Below are 7,471 nucleotides of genomic sequence, written 5' to 3'. Positions count from 1 at the left end.
AGGCAGAGTGGACTTGCTGAAAAGACAAATTGCTTCTGGTCCTAGGCTACGCAAGCGGTAGAGACACGTATACCTGGGAAGTCCTGTGACATACCAAGTAATTATCAAGACATACAAAACAACATCATCAAACGTGAGTTTACAACCTATGGACACTCTGGGTGGGGATAAAGGTAACTAAAAGTAGTGCCTGTTCCTACTGGGAAAATGCCTAGAAATAACCCGTGGTCCTGGTGCGGGGTTGTGTTGTCCAGGCACCTGTAAAGAGAAGAGAAAGAAGTCACAGCCTGCATATAACTGAGTGGCCAAAAGTAGGTCAGGCAGCATTTATTACTCAGATACGACAGTACCTGCAGGTTTGTTTTCGAAATGAGCATGAATAACATCTGCACCTCATAAATATCACCGGGAGCGACTCGGTGAGTGAGCTCTGCTGCCGAGGGAAGGGAGCAAGGCATGACACAACAGTGACACCTGCTTGACAGCTTACTCAGGCAGCAAAGAAGAACAGAAAGGAGCTGATGGAGAGCAAAGAGTATCTGGATGAAAGCTGAGCTGACAAGAAGCCCCCGGAAAGGAGGGAGGAAGTGATATATGCCTGTCAGCCTAACTGCTGGTCCCTCCATCACTGTGCTCTCTGATGGTGCACATGATGGTTCTCCATGAGCAAGGGAGCAGCTCACACATGGGGAGCTTTAAAGGTGATGTCTTCCTCCCTCCTCTGCGTTTTTTTTTTTTCTTTTTTTTTTTTTTTACTTTCTGTTTCATGTTTCTTTCTTCCACCACTTTTTTTCCTCTACTTTTCCCCTCTTTTTTTCCCCCTTCTTTTTGCAGGTTGCTTGCATTTCTGTCTCTGCTTGCATATCCCAATAGGCTATATGGGGGTCTGTGACTGCGGAAAAATTACCTATTGGAAGCCAGTGGAACTCCTTTTCTTTTTCTCAGGAAGAACTTTCCTTCCTTAGCTTGCATTTTTCCCCCTTATTAAAGCTCTACATTTCCAGTTCAGGTGGAGAAGGCTTAATCCACCTGCTCCTGGGCAGAATGGTACAATAAAGCCAAGCTGCTTGCTTCTGAAGGAAAGCGAGTTGTAAGCAATTAAATTAGTCACAGTGCAGACTTAAGGCAGGAGTTTGACTCCTTTTGTTAAGCTCGGCTATTCTTTATTCACTGCAGACTGCAGTTACCGTTGGTTTAGCAGAGAAAAAGTAACTGCAGGATTAAAGTATTAAGCAAGCAGGAGGTCTCCGAGGAGCACAAACTGGTGCAGAATTAAGTTCATTCCCACACCTTCTAGAAACCGTTGTCTCAGTGGTCAGGGCCTAATTTACTGACAACTTGTTTGTGCATTGCAAGAGTAAGTTTACCCCCTCTCTCTCCACGTTTTTTTTTTTTTCCCTTCGCAGTTCTTTGCACATGTGAAAAATCATGGCAGAGTTTACAGGTAAAAAATATGCAGTGATTTCTACCCATTTTGCAGGAGTAAGTGAATCTGTCATCTGCAGCGATGGATCATACTTCTCTTCCATATTTTTCTAATTAAATAAGATGCTGGATCTTGATTAGAATCAGAAATAAAAGCTGAGATTGAGAGTTTATTAACTTTACGGAAATGAAATAAGACAATCAGTTTTTTGCCAATGCTGCCTGACTCTTTTTAGATCACAAAGAAATTCTAGGCAGGCAGAGAGTCTTCCTAAAAATATGATTTAAACAATTAGGAAAATCTCTCAGAATTATGCATGTCCATGAGAGATGTCCTGGATGGGAGCAGTGCTGTGCAGGAACTTCTACAGACTAATTAGAAAGGTTTCACTTCTTTCTTTTAACATTTTTTTCCTTTTCTAGTTCTGTGCTCCTGCATATCTTTTGGAAAAAAAAACAAAAAGAAAGACTCCAACTTCACAGTCAACTTAAATATGCTTTGTGATTTGATAGCATGCCTTGGAGGCACAGTACTCTATCACTCTCTACTAAAATAAAAATGAAGTGTCAAAATACAAATCGAGAAAAATGAGAGAAGCACCTGAATTCTTTCATATCTCTTTGTTAAGCACTACCTCAATTAACTATGTGTTATTTTAATGCAGATTTTGGCTATGTCCAACTCTGGTTTGCAGGTGTGATGGTTATGCATGTTAATTATCATATGTAATGTCTGGCTGAAAAGCCAGATAAGATTACGCTGTCTCTTACTCAGCTGGCCTTGATGTACTGAAGCCTGGGAGCACAGCCTGACATTCAGCTCAACCTGTGTGCTGGCATTGTTGGGTTCAGCTTCTCAAGCAGGCTGTCAGTGTGTAGGCATGTATCAGTGTAGTTATCAGTATATATGCCTAGAACATGCTTTTATCCCAGTCTAGAAAGAGGTATCGTGGGCAGGAAGGAGCAGAGGTTGCTCACCTGATACTTCCTTTTGTAAGCCATGACTGGAAGGGCACAGGGGACAGAAGTCCTTCTGGCTCCCTCTGCTTTCCTGACCAGACTGCCTGGCTTGATGCCAGCTGAAAGGAGTGAAGCTGTGTATTCCCTCTCCCAAGAACAAGAGAGGAACAGCAGCTCCGTTGTTCCTCGTTTGCAGATCTCCGGGGAGAGCAGAGTTCCAGGCTTCCTCTAACTCAAATTACAAGGTAGCCTCTGATTCCTGAGAGCCAAAAGAAGAGCTCAGATTACATGTGGTAAAAGAGAAGTTCTAAAGGAAGTTATTTTTGAAGGGGCAATGAAAAATCTGTATTTTCACTGGCTGCTTTTGATGTTGCTACTGTGTGTGAACCAGCTGGAATATCCTGTAGGTTTCCTCATCAGTCTCAGGGCTTCTCCTACACAGTTTAAATGTCAAGAGGTTGAGGCAATGTGCAATTCTATTTATTTATTTGAAGTTCACCAGCTCTCTGAAGCCACTAAAGAGGCAAATAGGCTCAGACAGTTGGTACAGGGACTACCTGCATGGTTGTGCCATTGCCAATGGCAATGGAGAAGGAAGGGAGTGCGAGGACTGAAAGGAGGCTTGATAGGAGCATTCTCGGCAAGAAGAAATCGTAGGTACAGATTACCTGGGAAACAGTTCCCTATTAAAGGTTTTTTTTTTTTTTTTTTTTTTTTTTTTTTACTCCTACATCTTCAGTCTAAAAAAGAAAAAGGCAGAAATCTGTATGAGCAATGACTGAGCAAAGGAGTTACAGTTTATTTCTATAGCTCTTACAATAGGAAATATGTGCAATGGGTTTTATTTCTGGTTCTGCCATGAACTTTCATTTATTGCTGAGGACAAATTTTTCAAGCTTCAGTTTTCCCTGAAAAGTGTGGGGGGGAGGAAAAAGGTGATTCATCCCATCAAGTGTTGGAAATAAATTCATTTTTTGCTTGAGTAAAGCACTATGGGAATATTGGGTACCACTGCAGAGCACATTACTTCATTGTCCCCCCCCCCCCCCCTTTTTTTTTTTACTATGTTTGCTCCATATGAACAGAATATGTTCTTCCTGTGGATCTGAACAAAATAAAAATAGTAGAGTGCAACTGTTCCTGCTTTGGTCCCTATTTGTGACCTTTTACAACATCCTTTGTCTCTGAAGCCAGGACCCCACTGAGCTCTGAAAAGACAATGGGATGCCTGTCTCTGTTCGTGTTTAGATGGCTGTGGTGGAGGAACCAGGTGAGTTAATACATGGGAATAGATGGTTTGGGAATGGTAATACTGCTCCTATTCCTCTACCTTCACCTCTTGTGTATGTGTAGGAGGACACGTAGTCTGGAGAGAAGCGGAAAGAAAGTGAGGTTCTTTCTCTCAGTCTTCTCTCTTCCTCTTTTCTAAAGAGAAGTTCAATATTTCATAGTCTACATATAACTAAAGTTACCAATGTTCAAATCTTAACTTCTTTTTTTTATTATTATTAAGAAAAAACAAAACAACAACAACAACAACAACAAAAAGCAAAAACACTTTATGTTTTTAACATTTTGGGGCTAATTGTCTTTGTCTTAACTGCAACAGCCAAAACCACTGAGCAGTTCATTAGAGTCCATCATGTGAATTCAGACAGGTGGGACATCCATTTTCATTCTCTTCCAGATGAACTCCTATAATGGTAAAATATTGATGAAGGTTTGAAATGCTTCTTTTTATGGACTGTAGAGAATTCAGAATTCTGTCAGTAAAAATAAATAATAATAAAAAATAAATAAATACCCTAATATTTGGGTGAAAGAAACAACCAAATGCATTTCCTGGAAAGGTCTGCATTTTTATTAGATTTCATAGATCTTGTTAAGGGCTCCAAATCTGAATACTGAAAGTCAGCAGGCCTGTGCTAATTTGTGCTTCCCAAGAATCTGCTTGCTGGGTGACCTTTGCCAGCGTCTTTCCAGGTGCAGATGCAAGGACCTGATGCTGTAAGGATACCTAAAATGCAGTAGCTATCCCTATGCCTGGATTTTAAGAGCTTTTGTTGGGGTAGTTCACTGCATGGTCAGTTCCTGGTTCTGCTGGCCAGCTGGTAATTGCCACAGCACTTCTGGCTTAAAATTTCAAAACAAAATATGGAGCAACCCTGGCCAGTTCCCCTCAGCAACACGGGCAACTCTGTCCTCATCCAAGCTGGTTGTCAGGGTGCTTTTTCAAGGGACAACCTGGTAACTTACAGTGCTGCTTCCTGCAGTTCTGCTATAGATAGCTTCCCCTTCCTTCCTAACTTGGAAACTTTGAGGTCTCTAAGCTGGAAATCCTCTGCAGATGCTGAATTTATCAAGCAGCAAGTAACAGTTACTTCTGGGTGCTAAAGCGCCCTGTGTAGCCTGTGATGTTCACTATTGCAAGCTGGCTGGGAGGAGGGGAAAACCCATGAAAAGGGGTTGTAGAAAGAATCATTATTACCTTTTTCCCCTTATGTCCACTTTCTAGTGTTCTCCTGGGCTGATGGCACAGATAAAAATTAAAGCCAAGTATATTTAAGCTTAGCTATATTCTTTTGACTGTAAAAAGGTATTTTCCTGCAGGATGGGGCTACCAGAGACATGGAAAAGAGCTTGCTGATCCAAGCATGCAATTGTGGACATTACATACTTCAGGCTGATTATGGTTTCAGTAGAAATTCCATTTAAGAAAACACAGAGTGCAGGTAATTGGAAACAGCATCTGGCACAAGGATCTTCCAAAATTTTTCACTGGGCTTTGACTTTGTAAATAGAAAAGGCCTGTGGTTCTGCAGTAAAACTGTGGTTCTCCCAGTAAATTTCATAAAGGAAACAGAGACACTATTGTTTCCTCTCTCCCCATGTAGTTTTCTTTCCCTTTGTTTCTCTCTTTGATCTCAGAAAACTACAGGACAGCTCTTTTAATTAGGGGGCAGTAGGCAGAGATTTGTCTGCAGGGCAGTGTTTGTGTTGACAAACAGAGCTAAGCCCAAAGGTTCTGGTTTTCACCACATTTTTATTCTGTTTGGAAAAGCAGGACGCTTTTCACATGACCTTTTAAAGTTTATAGTTTTCTTTAAAGGATGCCTGCTTGTTTCTCTTTCTCTCTCTCTCTCTCTCATCTATATATACACTATACACAAAAGACACTTTTATTTCTCTTGTATTCCCTTGTGTTTTTATTGGCACAGCACTGATGGCAATAGCTCACACTGTTACACACAAGAGCCATAGATTTCACATCTATGCCTGTTGTTAGGTAACAGGGATCTCATCAATTTCCTCAGACTGTGTTGCTTCTCACTTTACACAGTTCTTCCCTTTTCTCCTTCTACCCAGCTCCTCTTGCTACTATTTATAAAGTGCCAGATGTTAGCACAGTTGTAAGCTACCACATTTTCAGAAGAAATAATTTGTAATGTTTTATTTTACTGTAGTCACATGGACAACTTCCCAACTAAAGACAGGATTATTTGATTCACCCTGCAAAACACAACTTGTCAAAACTCTCTGTGGCTAAACTCCTACTCGCTCAGCATCTCCTAGGTGACTGTGACTACACATACTCCAACATATTTTAAAAAAAAACATCCCGTGGTTACAATTACTGGTTGAATTATGAGGATGATAGTGTGGTTTGATATCTAGCACAAAGAACTCCAAGAGACTGCTGGGACTACACTTCCTAACCCATCTCAAGAAGACACATGGGAGGCAGAATTTGAAGTGCTGGTTGCAACAGTTTAATTTAGCTTGTGTGTCTGACCAGTGCAAATATCTATGAGAAAAAAACAAAAACAAAAACAAAAACAAAAACAAACAAACAAAAAAAAAAACCATATATATTCAGAAGTATCCTGTGACAAAGAAATACTATTTTGAGTCTGTTGATGCATATTCCTATGACTGTTAAAAAATCAAGTTCTTCCAGAAGTAAATTACTCATTATGGAAGGAACAAAACTATTGCCTTACTACTAGTAGTTGGCATATAAATCTAAATGGAGCGAGCACTAGTAAAGCAAAAGACAGCTGAGACATGCATAAACATATGAACCCGTGGGTTTGATGACAAATAGTGAAGTGACACTGTCAGTGCAGGAGTGCTGCACATGCAGGAGGGATAATGATCTGTCACGGTAGATGAGACATGACTGCAGCATAAGCATTGAGGGAAGATAAGAAATGTGCTCAGACAGAAGGCCTGTTCCTACACCCAGCCTTCAGTTTCCTTTACCAGCACGGCTAACTGCTACTCTGCTACCTAACTCCTAGCACAAACAAAGCAGAGGCTAGAGAGTGACAGATGAAAGCTTTGGAGAGTGTCTGGGAGCGGTGCTCAGCTCCTGCTCAGATGCCTCCCCTGGGTCACATATTTGCCGTTGCTTATTGCACTTCCCTAAAATCACTTGCTGCATCAGAAGAAGATGCACCATTTGTATTTTGTGGCTTCAGATCGGGATGAGGAGGAACAATTGAAATGCTTGCAAAAATTTCTTGTGATGGGATATGAAGGACTTTGGAAGTGGGGATTTTGAAGGGACTGAGAAAGAAAAGGCAAGGTGGTGGGCTACAAAAGTAGGCACAAAATGGCTAAGAACTGAACTTCAAAGAAATGTGCTGAACAGTTGTGAGAAGAAAACAAATGTGTGGTAGGGACCTGCTGGCACAACATTCAAGGTGGAAACTGAATGTGTGGCACCTTTATGGATGGTTTCACTAATGTTTTATTTTTAACCATTTCAAATATCTGAGGTATATATACATATATTTATTTGGATCCCCTGGCAAAACAGAGGTGTGTGACCTGTTTCAAGCTTATTCTAAATTCAGAAGCATTGGTGGCAGGTGGAAGTTGTTCGGGAGGAGGGTGTCAAACCTGTACTGTGTATGCCTCCAGTCTATCCAAAGTACTTAAATCCAGAGCTGAAGTGAATTACCAGACACCGCTCTGTGGCCACAGGCTCTGCTGCCACCAGGGCAATCTCTCCATCAGCCTGCCATGATCCAGGGCAGGAGCTGCAGCCTGCTCTTGTGTCCCTCTTGTTCCTTATGGCTTC

This window comes from Aythya marila, assembly GCF_965140915.1.
Source record: "Aythya marila genome assembly, chromosome: 3".
In the NCBI taxonomy this organism is placed as follows: Eukaryota; Metazoa; Chordata; class Aves; order Anseriformes; family Anatidae; genus Aythya; species Aythya marila.
This window is presented reverse-complemented; position numbering follows the sequence as displayed.